The sequence below is a fragment of the Panthera onca genome, chromosome D1, assembly GCF_046562875.1.
Source record: "Panthera onca isolate mPanOnc1 chromosome D1, mPanOnc1 haplotype 2, whole genome shotgun sequence".
NCBI classification, from domain to species: Eukaryota; Metazoa; Chordata; class Mammalia; order Carnivora; family Felidae; genus Panthera; species Panthera onca.
Window position 1 is genome coordinate 60,687,904 of NC_138348.1, and position 15,794 is coordinate 60,703,697.

General features: G+C 40.6%; 1 long non-coding RNA gene across 12 annotated transcripts in view; it reads right to left on the reverse strand.

Annotated features, from left to right (window-relative positions):
* Nucleotides 1-15,684, reverse strand: part of LOC144612916 (uncharacterized) — a 38,504-nt gene extending 22,820 nt beyond the window's left edge. For 5 of the 12 annotated variants that reach the window (XR_013550102.2, XR_013550099.2, XR_013550110.2 and 2 more), the window contains exons 1-2: nucleotides 14,074-15,645; nucleotides 10,585-12,327 (exon numbers count right to left, since the gene is read on the reverse strand). This is a non-coding gene — a long non-coding RNA (uncharacterized LOC144612916). Of the gene's footprint in view, nucleotides 1-10,584; nucleotides 12,331-14,073 lie in introns of all 12 variants that reach the window. The other 7 variants (XR_013550107.2, XR_013550106.2, XR_013550108.2 and 4 more) reach the window with 6 other exon arrangements.
* Between the last annotated feature and the right edge of the window lie 110 nt (nucleotides 15,685-15,794).

Genomic DNA, 15,794 nt, shown 5'->3' on the forward strand with positions numbered 1-15,794 from the left:
ATTATGACCTGAGCCAAAGTTGGATGCTTAACCAACTGAGTCACCCAGGCGCCCCTGTTAGGCATAATTTTAATAGTTGGCCATGGGGAAAGATAGGCAGACTAGAGGAGTAAAAAACCAAAGGCAAAGAGCCAGGAAATAATAGTATAATTGTAAAATGATAGACTTTGACAGTTTTGAAGGATATATCCAAAAACTTTGAGAATCCCCAAAGAGTCATATACCACTATATTATACATTTTCACCCACAAAATTCATACATAATACTGAGTACATAACTACAAAGCCATTACGTAATGTGAGAGATGGACCATCAGCGAGGTTACATACCAACTAAATAATTCGTTTCTTCGTGTCCATATCCAAGTGCACAGGATGCAATTTGGATCTCAGCAAAATGATATATGACTTCCTTTTACTCAAGGAAGATCAACCTTGAATGCTAAATCCATAAATATCAACAGCCTACTGAAGTTCCATCTGGCTGAAGTGTTTAGCATGAATCAATCCAGAAAGAATTCTGCTTGTTTTAAGATAAAAGGAAACATTAAGGGAACCCGGGTGGCTCAGTCAGTTGACCGTCTGACTTGGGCTCTGGTCCTGATTTCGCGGTTCATGACTTCAAGCCCCACATTGGGCTCGATGTTATTAGTGCAAAACCCTCTTTGGATCCTCTGTCCCCCTCTCTCTCTGCCCTTTCCCCACCTGTACTCTCTCTCTCTCAAGAATAAATAAATATTTTTTAAAAAGATAAAAGAAAAAAATAAAAATATAAAAAAAGATAAAAGGAAACATTTTATCATTTGTTTGCAATTTCTTAATATTTCTTCTATTTTGATGAAGCTCTTTGCATGAACATATCCAACATTTTGTCTTCTTCTCCTCTGTCTAAACTCCTACTTAAAACCAAGAGAAAATTCGTCTTCAGATCTAGAAGCATAACTAGAGAGACCCATCCCCTCGACAGGCCTCATAGACATCTGGTGACTGTCAAATGGTCAAAGTAGCTCCCCTTTCCAAGTAGAAACCTTAGAGATCATCAGGACCCTGCAGTATAGGCTGGAAAAAACTCTAACTTTGATCACATTTATGTCTCTCTCCTGATGGCTCTGACGACCTTTAAACTGAAGAAAAGGGGATTGCAGGAAGATACAATTAAGATTGCATGCATGCACTCACACACAAACCAAAACCCAGCAACCAAATGGTGGTCTTCATTACTTGGCTTGCTGCCAGAGATAGCAGGCACTGAAAGAATAAGAAGCAGTTACCAAGAAGTACCTGTTCCACAAAGCAAAGCCTTGAAGAGTTAACTGACTCATGAAAGCCTAAATAGGTTTTCAGAAGCTACCGCTGAGGGCTTCAGTCAGCAGGGGAATGGATCAGGACACTAAGGACTTGAGAAGAAACATACACCAATTAAACTCATGACCATTCTCCTGTGATACCAATATTGCAAACCTGATTTTGACCAAAACCCTCTAAGACCAAAAAGAAAATGTCCTGCTGACTACAAAAATATTTCCCTGTCCTCTTTTCTTTTTTTTTTTCTTTTTTACCCCTTGTCTTCTTGAGGTCATAATACATTAAATGGATACAACAAAAAAAGTGAAAGTCATGGTTAAGCAGATTGCTTAAATAATGAATTAAAGAGAGAGAGAATATATCTTGTTAGTAATCCCTGAACTTCATTTCTAAAGGCCTTAAAATTGGTGTGCCTGGGTGGCTCAGGTCATGATCTCACGGTTTGTGAATTTGAGCCTCACGTAGGGCTCTGTGCTGATAGCTCAGAGTCTGGAGCCTCTTCAATTCTGCGTCTCCCTCTCTCTCTGCCCCTCCCCTGCTCATGTTCTGTCTGTCTGTCTCTCTCTCTCTCTCTCTCTCTCTCAAAAATAAACATTAAAAACATTTTTTAAAGGCCTTAAAAATAGACTGAAATTTGATAAACTATTAGACAGCTATTAAATGGGACCGTTAGGAAAACTACATAGAAACATGGGTAAATGATTCTAAGTAAGGTTGAGTGAAGAAAAAAAAAAAAAAAAAAAAAAAAAAAAAAAAAAAATATATATATATATATATATATATATATATATAACATCTGGAGTTATAATAGCCTACATTTATTAAGGACTTACAATTGAAATATACACACACACACACACACACACACATGGGTATGAATTAGAATGGAAGTAGTTGTATTAGGATATGAGATTTGGGGTAATCTTTTTTTATTTTCTTAAAAATTTTCTTTCATATGATCACAATGATTTATCCATTAAAAGAAGTATAATCAAAGAACTAATTCTAGAGGGAAACTGATGAATGCCCAAATTACTGCTATTGATTTCCATATACTTTGTCATGTGTCCAAGTTTATAATGGAAAAGTATTGACAGGAAATTTGACTTCTATAGAAAACAATAACAAAGCAGTCACTTTGTAAACTTAATTTAAAAAATACAGCAGAGAGAATGAGGGGTTTAGGTTTGAAAGCTTGAAAAGAAAATTTAATTTAATTTAAAACAGTGTTCAGGGGCGCCTGGCTGGCTCAGTCCCTAGAGCATGAGACTCTTGATCTCAGGGTCATGATTTCACACCCTGAGTTGGGCATTACTTTAAAAATAGAATGATAAAATAAAAGTGTTCATTTCAGACACATGGCCCGAAGCGACCGTGATGTTGCTTCAACTGTCCTAAGGATTCCCGTGTGAGGCCCACAGTGTGGTGGTTTTGTAGTTAGAGAGCTCAGTATTCAAACTCCAGCCCACCACTTACTAGCTGTAGTTCCTTGGTCAAGTTACTTAAGCTTTCTAAGCCTTAGCTTCCTCCTGTTTAAAATGGAAATGTAGATAACCCACCTCAAAAGATGGTGGGAGGTCTCTAATAATATAGAGCATTGTAAAGCAAGCAGTTTACGCCATGGTAGGTAGTTCATATTCAGTAAATGCTAATTCCCTTATCTCTCCATTCCCTTTTCAAAAATCCACCATATAAAAGTGGATTTACTTGTGACTGAGTTAATCATCAGATTTTTAATTATACCATTTGCCACTTATTAATTGCCTACTAGGATACTAAATACCCAACACATAGTAAGCTCCCAGTAAAGATATGTTTAATGGATGGATGGATGGATGGGTGGGTGGGTGGATGGATGGATGTGTGGCTGGCTGGTTGGCTGCCTTAATCTTTGTCTTCAGATGCCTAGAAGAGACACTGGATTTGTTCTATATATTTCTCAGGAATACAGCTGGGACCAGAAAGTACAGCGATAATCTCTATTTTTTTGAGGAGAAAGAATGGGTTTGACTAAGCAAAGACCAGGCTATTGGAGAAGAGCCCTTGGGAAGAACAGAGTAAAAAGGGGGCTTTTCTTTCCTTCCAGGTCTTTGGACTTTGCTAGAAAGAGTCACTCTCTCCATCTCTGGGTCTAGCAGAGATGATAGCAACCTGGTTGAGAATAACAACCTGCCAGAGGTGTGTTGCTCTCTTGCCTCCTTCCGTATGCTCTGAGGGTGGATAATGCTTAGCCCAGAGCAGCAAGGCTCCCACTGGTGCCAGCAACATCCTAGAGTAATCAATCTTTGTGGAAGGCCTGACTCAGCTGTAACAGGCCTTCCACATGCCTGGGTCCAGGTGCAGTGCATGGGCTGTTGCCACTTAATTTCCTTGGACAGTAGGTGGAAGTTACAAGGAAGCAGAGTTTCACATAAAACCAAGAACAGCATGCCAGTAAAGCTGTCCAAACATGGAAGAGGCTGACTTATTATACTGACCCCTGGGCTGAGAGGAATGTTGCTTCCATGTTGTTATGTTGCAGAGGGAATTCTAGCTTTAGCTTCATGGTTACAATGAGGAAAAACTCCTAGCCTGAAGATTTTGGTTTCATTGGACTCTCACACTCTTAAAACTAGGCTTTCTACTGACACCTAGAGGCTTACTTGTAAATGTTGCTATAAATCCAAACCTGAGGAAAATTCCATTCTTTCTCAGTTCAAATTTTCAACTCTACTTGGGCCTATAGGTGTTCCCCTTCTGCAGATACTCCCAGTGGAAGAGTCTCAAAAAGGACTAGATACTATTATGATCTTGCAGTCACTGTATCCCGACACAGCTACAGGACCAGGACAGAAACACAGTTGGAGGAAAGTCCCTCTCCTTCTCAGCCTCTTGGAGAAGGAAACAGATCATATACATGACACAAGAAATTACCATGTGAGATAGACCCTTCCAAGTAGCTAATGTGGGTGATTAGTGCCATGAAAGCTGGATAAATATAAAGATCCCTGTGGTATGGGGTGGAAGGGCTTTTGTAGATGGAGTGAAACTAGAGCTGGTTCTTGGGGAAGAAATAACCCAGGAAGGTAAGGGGTTGGGGGAACAGTGGCAGTGAGTGTAGTGAAAGAGATTTGAAGTCCAGTGGACCTGAATCAAATCCTGGCTTTTTTTCACTAGCTGTGACTTTCAGCTAGTTTCTTCAAGTCTTTGAACATCAGCCTTGTCCTCTTTTTTTTTTTTTTAATTTTTTTTAACGTTTATTTATTTTTGAGACAGAGAGAGACAGAGCATGAATGGGGGAGGGTCACAGAGAGAGAGGGAGACACAGAATCTGAAACAGGCTCCAGGCTCTGAGCTGTCAGCACAGAGTCCGATGTGGGGCTTGAACTCATGAACTGTGAGATCATGACCTGAGCCAAAGTCGGACGCTTAACCGACTGAGCCACCCAGGTGCCCCCAGCCTCGTCCTCTTCCAATGAGGACACTCATGCCTTCCTTGAAAGCTTGCTGTATGGATTACACATAACACATAGAATTTGGTTTGTTCAGTGTCTGGCACACAATAAGCACTCCAGTGGCGGCTTGTATTGCTGTGGATTTTGACACGGGGTGGACCCGATGTGTTCAGGGAATATGACATGAGACAATTTGGGGCAGTGTTTGTGTGGAAGCACAGGAAGTGACTCTGAAGCAGTGTTATGTGCTCAAGAGGACCCTGGTTTGAGTTCTTGATCTCATATCAACAGGCAAGTCATTTCCTTTCTCAGGGCCTCTTTCCCATCTTTACAGTGAGGCTATTGCTCTAGCGAAGTATTTCTTTACCTTGGCTGCATATTGGAATCATCCAGAGAGTTTTTAAAACTTCTAATGACCATGCTGCACCCCAGACCAACTAAATCAGAATTTCTGGTGCTGGACCTCCAGACAGCAGATATATATATATTTTTAAACTTTATTGAGATATAATTATTTACATATTTAATGCTGACAATTTGATGAGTTTGGCCATATACGTACAACCATGACATTATCACCACCATCAAGGTAATGAACACATCCATCACCTTCAAAAGTTAGTGTCCCATTTTTGTGTGTGGCAAAAACACTTAACATGAGATCTACCCTCTTAACATTTTTAAATGTGCAATACTATGCTATTAACTATGCACTATGTTGTACAACAGATCAGTAGAGTTATTCAGTTAGCGTAACTGAAACCTTACACCACTTAACGACTCCCCATTTCCCTCTCCCCTAGCCCCTGGCAACCACCACTCTATTCTTTGCCTCCAAACATTTGACTAGTTTAGATACTAGATACTTATAAAAGGGGAAATCATACAGTATTTGTCCTTCTGAGACTGGTTTATTTCACTTATAATGTCCTCCAAGTTCATCCATGTTGTCACAAATAGTAGGATTTCCTTCTTTTTTAAGGCTGAATAATATTCCATTGTATGTATATACCACATTTTCTTTATCCATTCATCTGCTGATGGACATTTGGCTATTGTGAATAATGTTGCAATGAACGTGGGAGTGCAAATATCTTTTTGAGAATCTTGATTTCAATTATTTTGGATATATACCAAAAGTGGAATTTGTGGGTCATACGGTAGTTCTATTTTTATTTTTTGAGGAATCTCCATACTATTTTCCACAGAGGCTGAATCATTTTACATTCCCACCAACAATGTACAGGACTTCCGATTTTTCATTTAGCTTTATCAATACTTACCTTTCATCTGTTTGTTTTTGTAATAGACATCCTAACAGGTGTGAGGTAGTACCTTATTGTGGTTTTGATTTGCATTTCCCTTATGATTAGTGATGTTGAGCACTTCTTTATGTACCTGGTGGCCATTTGTATTTATTCTTTGGAGAAATGTCTTTTCAAGTCCTTTGCCCACTTTTTAATTGGGCTACTTGTTTTTTGTTTGTTTGTTTGTTTGTTTGTTTGTTGCTATCAGGTTTAAGAGTTCCTTGTGTATTTTGGATGTTAACCCCCTATTAGATAAATGGTTTGCAAATATTTTCTCCTGTTCTGTACTTTGCCTTTCACCTTTGATTGTTTCCTTTTCTGTGCACAAGCTTTTTAATTTGTTATGATCTCACTCATTTATGTTTGCTTTTGAAGCTTATGTTTTTGGTGTCATATCCAAGAAATCATTGCCAAGACCAGCGTCAAGAAGCTCTTCCCCTATGTTTTCTTCTAGGAGTTTCACTGTTTCAGGTCCTATATCTAAGTCTTTAATCCATTTTGAGTTGATTGTTGTGTATGGTACAAGGTAAGGATCCAATTTCATTCTTTTGAATGTGGATATGCAGTTTTCCAATAACATTTGTTGAAGAGACTGTCCTTTCCACATTGTATAATCTCAGCACCCTTACTAGAGATCAGTTGGTAGTATATCCATGGGTTTACTTCTGGCTCTCTATTCTGTTCCACTGGTCTATTTGTCTGTCTCTATGTCAATACCATATTATTTTAATTACTGTAGCTTCTAAATATATTTTGAAATCAGGAAATGTGATGCCTCTAATTTACAGACAGATTTTTTAAAGTTCCCCAGATGATTCCAATATGCACACAAGGTCAAGAACCATTAGACAGTTGTCAAAAACCAACCTCTGTGCTCTGGAGCTGAAATATGAAACACAGAGTTTGGGTATAAAAAAGGAAGATAGTTTATTTCTTTGTCAGGCAAATGAGGCTGCAGGAGGCTAATGCCTTCGAGACTGTAAGCTTGACTGCGGTAAAAGGCTGAGGGGTTTAATAGGAAAATACAGGATCTGGGTGGAATCTGGTACATGCTATCAGCCGTGCCATCATGTCTTCGAGATGGTCGCATGACTAGCACTGGCACCCACCATCCCAGTCTCTTTACTGAGTATACACTGAGGTCAGCAAGATGTCAATATCGACACCACATTCCTGGAACAAAGGATTCTACAGAAAAACAAGTGAAGGGAAGGGGGAGGCTTCAAGAAAGAGGGAGACAAAAATTTGTTGTTTTAAGTCAAGCCTTGCTGAAACACTAGTGTGTTCATTTTAATTTCCATCCATCTTTACGTTTCTATGATGGTTTCAAAACTACATAATTGTGTGGGGGGGGTGCCTCGGTGGCTCAGTCAGCTGAGTGTCTAACTTTTCATTTCAGCTCAGGTCATGATCTCAGAGTCATGGGATCAAGCTCAGCGTGGAGCCTGCTTAAGATTCTCTTTATCTCTCCCTGCCCCACTTTCCCACTCGCACTTTCTAAAATTTTAAAAAACACTACATAGTTTTTAAGGTGTCTTATACTTCTAACACTAGAAAGATAGAGAAAAACAATAAATAATTATTATATAAATAATTAATATATAATGGCTACTATACGTTAAGTGCTAAGTGTCAAACACTCACCAAGAGCTTTTTATGTGCTATTTGAAATTCACAATAAATCTAAGGAGCAAAAATTTTACAAATGAAGAAATAAGTTTAGAAAGATATTTTTTAAATGTTTATTTTGAGAGAGAGAGAGCACAAGCTGGGGAGGGGCAGAGAGAGACAGGGAGAGAATCCCAAGCAGACTCTACACTGTCAGCACAGAGCCCCATGTGGGGCTTGAACCCACAATCTGTGAGATCATGACCTGAGCCAAAACCAAGGGTTGGCTGCTTAACTGACGGAGCCACCCAGGCACCCCTAGAAAGATTTTTGTTTTCCCAATACCATGCAGCTAAGAGTCAAAGCTAGAATTTTAACACATATTTCTCTGATGTCCCAGGTGGAAATCTGATGGACTACATTCTACCATTTCCCATAACTCCCACACAACATTGGAAATCATTTCTGCTTACCTGGAGGCAAATGTCAAGATCCTAATGCCTATGAATGGATGTATTTCTGTGAACTTAGGAGGTTTTACACTATTTCTTGACAAGTATTTCTGCGCAAGACAGGTATAGCAAGATAGTATACTCTGAGCACAGACTATAACTGATACATTACTTTTTATTCAATATTTTTTAAATATGAAATTTATTGTCAAATTGGTTTCCAGACAACACCTAGTGCTCATCCCAAAAGGTGCCCTCCTCAATACCCATCACCCACCCTCCCCTCCTCCCACCCCCCCCCCCCATCAACCCTCAGTTTGTTCTCAGTTTTTAAGAGTCTCTTATGCTTTGGCTCCCTACCTCTCTAACCTCTTTTTTTTTTTCTTCCCCTCCCCCATGGACTTCTGTTAAGTTTCTCAAGATCCACATAAGAGTGAAAACATATGGTATCTGTCTTTCTCTGTATCACTTATTTCAGTTAGCATGACACTCTCCAGTTCCATCCACATTGCTACAAAAAGCCACATTTCATTCTTTCTCATTGCCACGTAGTATTCCATTGTGTATATAAACCACAATTTCTTTATCCATTCATCAGTTGATGGACATTTAGGCTCTTTCCATAATTTGGCTATTGTTGAAAGTGCTGCTATAAACATTGGGGTAAAAGTGCCCCTATGCATCAGCACTCCTGTATCCCTTGGGTAAATTCCTAGCAGTGCTATTTCTGGGTCATAGGGTAGATCTATTTTTAATTTTTTGAGGTACCTCTACACTGTTTTCCAGAGCGGCTGCACCAGTTTGCATTCCCACCAAAATTGGCAAAGATAAAGTTAAGCTTTCACTTTTTGCAGATGACATGACATTATACATGGAAAACCCGATAGACTCCACCAAAAGTCTCCTAGAACTGATACATGAATTCAGTAAAGTTGCAGGATACAAAATCAATGTACAAAAATCAGTTGCATTCTTATACACTAATAATGAAGCAAGAGAAAGACAAATAAAGAAACTGATCCCATTCACAATGCACCAAGAAGCATAAAATACCTAGGAATAAACCTAACCAACGATGTAAAAGATCTGTATGCTGAAATCTATAGAAAGCTTATGAAGGAAATTGAAGATACAAAGAAATGGAAAAACATTCCGTGCTCATGGGTTGGAAGAATAAATATTGTTAAAATGTCAATACTACCCAAAGCTATCTACACATTCACTGCAATCCCAATCAAAATTGCACCAGCATTCTCCTCGAAGCTAGAACAAGCAATCCTAAAATTTTTATTCAATATTTTTATTGAAACAGTTATCCATGGAACCTGAGTGGTCCCCAAACCAATGAGTAAGATGCTGCCATCTTGTGGCATTATTTTGTAAGGCCAGGTGTGTAATCCAACAGTGAGGAGAGCCCAATAAGCAAAATTATAACCATACCTAATACTTTGCACTTTTGTTGTCTTCCTAATTGTAACATAATTTTGTTTCTCCAAATATATTATTAGGAATGAATCAATACAACAACATAAGAAAATAGGTAATAACTGAAGACAAAATAATAAAGTTGCCTCTCCTACTCTTTACTAGTAGTGTATCGCCTTGTCAATTTACTTAATTTTTCTGGGTCTGAAATTTTCTTATCTATAAGATGGGGACAATAACACCCATCTCATAGTATTGCTTTAAAGCCAAATTAAAATATATATGTCAAGATCCTGGAAAATTGTGGACATTTGACATGTATTGATTCCTTACTCCCTTCCCTTCTTTCCTGATCCTTTTCCTTTTCTCTATTTCTGAGCTCTTCCCACTGAAGATATCCTAGCCTTCTGTTTTCTGACCACTTCCCTAAGTATTTTCCCCATTGTTCTTTCAGTTTCCGGGCTCCACCCTATTCCCACCCCCTCGAACACACACACAGAGGGGGTGTCCACATTTAACACACATGGACCCTCACCTTGGTAAGGTAAAGCTCAGTAAGCCTCTCTCCATTATCCAATATGGCTAACCACTCCACTTCAGCATTTGTGCTGTTGTGGGTATTGCAATGCAAAACACCTGCTGGGTTTCACTGAGCAGTTTTCCCATTGCTAATAGCGTTCATTCTGTGATCCCATCAGAGTCTGGTCCCCTCAGGTTCTATCTCTTACCCCTGACCCTTTCACCTCAACCCTGGGACACCTGACACATATACATCTCCCTCTCTGGCCCCATTTCCCACCATTCTCTCACCTTACTCACTCTGCTTTGCCCACTGGCCTCCTCCCTTTTGCTGCTCCCTTTGCCCTAACGGCTATCCTAGAAAATCACATGGTTTGCTCCCCTAATTCTACAATTTTCTTCTCAAATATCACTTTATCAGAGAAGTCTTCCTTGATAGTCTGTACAACTATATAAAATAACACAAACACACAAAGTCCCAGTAACTGTCCATCCCCCTTATCCTGCTTAGTTTTGATTTGTAGCACCTCTTACCACTCATCATGTTGCTATAAAGGTGAAGGAGCTGGTAGCTTCTTAAAGTGTTCTTGTATGGGAGGGCAAGGTTCACTTGGTGGGGCATTGGTTCCTCCATAGGGGATTGTTCCAGGAAGCATTAATTATGTATGTTGGCTGGAGATAACACATGTTAAAATAAATCTGTGGAAACGTATTTTTCATTCTTGCTGCTCTTACTCCTCAGCACTTTGTCTCTCTTCCCCTTCATATATTTTAGGATTCCTGCTTCTTCTGGTTTCATCTGATTTTAGTGTTTTTCATTTATGGTAGGAATCCTAAACCCAGAGTGCATGGAAAGGCTTCAAAAGGACACATGAATAACTTGAAATTACTGGCAAGATTTTGAGGGTATGTTTGTTTTCTAGGGCAAAGGTCTATGACATTGATCAAATGCAAGGAGTCTATGATTTCCCCCACCTAAAAGATGAAAAACCATAACTGTAGAGATGACAGCTGAATATTCCCCTATCTTAATATGCATAATACTTAAACATTGTTTAATACTGTCTTTCTCAATAGCTTAAGCACCAAGAATAAAGAGATAGTATTTATTATTACAGTGCCTAGTGTACTGGCTGGCACCTAACTAATGCTCAATAAATACTTGTTGAATGAATGAAGACTCCATGGTGATAAAAAGCCTATTAGTCATTCTGTCCATAACCTTCATTGAACAAGTCTTGTTCTGGGGCTAGGGTGTCTCTTGACAGATCCAGTTAGATTTTGTTCTGCATCTAGAGATGAGAAGAGTTATCCTACTAAAAAATGCAAATCTCACTTTTAACATAAAAGAGCCAGTCATAGTACACACTGTAAGAAAGGTTGAGTAAAGATGAAATAGCCAGTTGAGCATCAGAAATGGAACAGTAAAAAGGAAGTTAGGTGGAGTGAAATACAGAAAGAGGTAGCTCCGTAACTAGAACTCAAAGAGTTGATAAACCTGGCAAGAAATCAGATTTGTCCAGTTAAATTCTAAAACAAAAATTTAGGCATACATTCAAAATCACCAGTCCCATCATTAACGACAAAAGGAAGTTGAAAAACAAGTCGGTTGAGGTTTATATTTCTAATAGATGAGGTGTAATGAAAGGGACTTCTGGCATCTGTGTACTTAGTTTTAACTTTTATATTAAAAAAAAATACACTTTGACTCAGGTAGTTAAATTGCATTTGGGGAGTGTGGGGGTGTGTGTGTGCATATTTTATAAATTTTTATATTTAACAGATTTTAAAGAGCTTCACAGATACCTTAGCAATAAGTCCTCTTAGTTTGTAGACCTGTTTTTCAGGCAACAGCGTCCTTCACAGTAAATAAGGGACTGCAACAACAGTTGCGAAAGAGTAATTGGTTGCCTCTGCTTCCATTCATTCTGCAGGAAAGCCAAACTTCCTTATTTTCTCCCAAATGGTTTTGTGAAGTCCCAAGTGCCCCTCCAGAACAGTTGTCTTCACTGCCATTTTCTTCCTGACTGCCCCAGCTCTGGCTCTCTGTAGAAACCCCTCTTATTCTGTTGAGGCTTCAAGGGCAGATAGGCCTCTGATAGCTGCCCAAAGAACTCAGCAGTTGCTGGTGCCCACACAGGACTGCCCCAAGGCAACTGAGATCTTGTGCTGAAGCTTTTCTTCCTAAATAGTTGTGGTAATTTTCACCATGTCTTGTCATTGCCAGAATCACCGGGGCCAACTCAGGCTCTGTTGAAACCACCTGGTGTTCCAATTCTACTAAAAAAAAAAAAAATTTTAACAGCAACTCCGATGCTATGTGATATTTTATTTTTAGCAAACTAATTTTAGTTATAGATTAAAAAACAAAAATAGTTGTAGATTTACAGAAAAGTTGCGACCGCAGAAAGTTATATGCCCCACACAGTTTTCCCTATTATTTTGTTTTTTTTGTTTGTGCTTTTGTTTTTTAAGTTGATTTATTTTGAGAGAGAGAGAGAGAGAGAGAGAGGAAGGGAAGGGCAGAGAGAAAGGGAGAGACAGAGAATACTTAGCAGGCTCCACACTGTCACTGTCAGTGCAAAGCCTGATGCGGGCTGGGCTCAATCTTACAAACCGTGATATCATGACCTGAGCTGAGATCAAGAGTCCAATGCTTAATTGACTGAGCCACCCAGGCACTCCACAGTTTTCCCTATTATTAACATCTTACATTACTATGGAACATGTCATACTTAATGAACCAATATTAATATGTTACTATTAACTAAAGTCCCAATGTTATTCAGATTTCCTTAGTTTTTATCTAACGTCCTTTAGCTGTCCAAAGAGCCCATCCATGAAACTACATTTGTTTGTTTATTTAAATTTTCTTTAAAATTTTTTTAAGTAGGCTCCACGCCCAATGTAGGGCTTGAACTCACAACCCTGAGATCAAGAGTCAGATGCTCTACCAACTAAGCCAGTCAGGCACCTTTATTTATTATTTTTTTTGCGTGCATTTAATCTCTACCCCCAACTTGGGGCTCAAACTCACAACCCCAAGATCAAGAGTCGCATGCTCCTCCAACTGAGTCAGCCAGGCATCCCAAGACAATACATTACATTTAGTCATCATATCTCCTTAGGCTCCTCTTGGCTGTGACAGTTTCTCAGACTTCTCTTTTTATGACTTCAGCAATTTGAGGGACACTGGTAGGGGCATTTTGTAGAATAGCCCTCAGCTGGGATTTCTCTAATGTTTTTCTCATGATTATATTGGGGTTATGTGTTTTGGAAAGGAAAACCATTCTCATTACGGGCCATTCTCATTACGTCCTATCAAGGGTACATACTGTCAACATGACATCACTGTTGATGTTAACCTTGATCCTTTAGCTGAGATAGTGTTTGTCAAGTTTCTCCACTGCAAAGTTTCTCTTTCTCATCTTCCCCCCACCACACCTTTCCATAGTATATTCTCTTTGAAAGTAAGTCAATATGCATAGCCCACACTTAACAAGCAAAGAGCTATGCTTAGACTCCTTATTCAATTATTTATGTATATAAGTATAACTTCATGGATATTCAGTTTATACTTTGAGTTATAATCCAATACTAATTTATATTCTCAATCCGTGTAAGTCATTCTTTTTCACAAAGATACTGGTCTTGGGAATTGGAATTTTAAGATCTGGGTTTGCAAGATGCACCTCTGTCACCCATATCAACAGACGATTTTGCTGAAGGAATTAGGGTAATTTGAGATTTTTGTTTCTGAATATAGAGATTGATTTATGTGATGTGAAATACTCAATTACAAGTCATTGGTTTTCTTCTGCTCTCGTTCTAATTGAAATGATGCCCCAAATCTTTTTAAAAGACAATATATAATATTAAAATTTCTAATCAAAGTTCAAAAGACTAAGTTTTCTACATGGCTCTTGCTAATGACAGTGAATTATCAGCAGAGCAGTAAACAAAATATATTCACATTCTCAAGTGACTTTCAGTAAAGGGGAGCAATGAAAGGGTTACACTCACAGGACTGATTTAAAAGCTACCCCTTTGGACAGCAGCGACTAGTTTTAATTTACTCTAAATTCTTCATCAGGCACCAATGCAGGAAAAAGGAAAGGTGCAAGTGTTTCTTTTCATTGTTTTTTTAATGCTTATCTTTGAGAGCGGGAGTGGGGGAGGGGCAGAGAGAGGGGGGCTGAGAGGATCCCAAGCGGGCTCTGCGCTGACAGCAGCAAGGCCCATGGAGGGCTCAAACCCACACACCGTGAGATCATGACCTGAGCCGAAGTCGTCGCTCAACCGACTGCACTACCCAGGCATCCCCAGTACTTATTTTTTAATGCAGAGAATGTCTCTCGGCATTCCCCCCCCCCCCCCAATTCGGAGTTGTAAAGAGAACTTTCATTAGTTATAAAAGTACAAGTTGAGGGGCGCCCGGGTGGCTCAGCCGGTTGAGCTTCCGGCTCTTGATTCTGGCTCGGGTCACGATCTCAGGGTCCTGGATCAGGCCCCTCAACAGTCTATGCCCCGAAATGTGGAGCCTGCTTAGGCGTCTCTTGCTCGCTCGCACTCTCTCCCTCCACCCCTCTCCCCTGCTGGTGTTTGCGCTCTCGCTCGCTCGCGCTCTCTCTCCCTCAAACGAAAAAACAGGACAAGTTGAGAAAGGGGAGGAAAGCTGAAGAGAATCATCAAGAACACCTGCCAAGTGCCCTCTTATCACTGGAAGCTCAGGCTAATTATTCCTCTCATTTTGTTCCTCTCTCCTAAGAATGTGGACTCTTTTCTTGGTCAAGAGAGCCCGGTGGCGGCAAGACGGAGGTGGGACAGGGCTGAGGCATTTGAGCCTGCCTCCCACCCGCCTCTCCCCTCCGCAAACTCTGACACCTGTGGCATTAGCTCAAAACCAGACTAGGTGCGAGGTCGGAGGAATCCCTGACCTTCTCCAACAGCTTACTCACAATGGGCCGCCCCAGATAGGTGAGCTGTTGAGAGTGAGCCGCGGCGGCAAGAGCCCTGGACTCTGGCATTACCAGACTTTAAGCTAGCACTTACTGAACACTTTTCTGTGTGCTCGGCTCTCTTTGCTAGTGTTTTCATGTTACTTTGTTATTTGAGAGAGAGGGGAGAGAGAGAGAGAGCAGGGGAGAGGGGCAGAGGGAGAGAAAGAATCCTATGCAGGCTTGGGGCTTGATCACAAAACGCGGGGATCATGACCTGAGCCAAAATCAAGAGTCCAGTGCTCAACCCACTGAGCCACCCAGGCGCCCCTTCATGCTTTTCCAAACAAATTGAGGAGGTGGGTCCTATGACCCACAACCCTGCGAGGGAGCTGAGGAAAACTAAAGCTCAAGGAAACCCAGTTACGTGCCCATGTTCACACAGGTCAAACCCCGTTCCCTCGAATCCAAAGTCTACTCCCGCTAACCACCCCTGGCCTCTGCGCCCCACCTCCGTCACCTCCCGTCTTCTCAGTCGCTTCATTAATAAAAACGAGGTGGTTGGCCGAGATGATCTCTAGGAGTCATTCCAGTAGGGCGGTTTTACCGGTTTAGGAACGAGGAAGGAAAACCAAGGTCTTCCCTTCAAACCAAGTGTCAAATCGCAGCGAACGCGCGCGTTTCCATTCCGTGCGGGTCGAAAGCGCCCTCAGCCCCAGCCTGGGGTCCTGGGGTCCCCGGTGCGGCTGCTCGCAAGGGCTCACGGGCCCCCGCGCGCATGCGCAACGGTCCCGGCGCGCGGCGTCC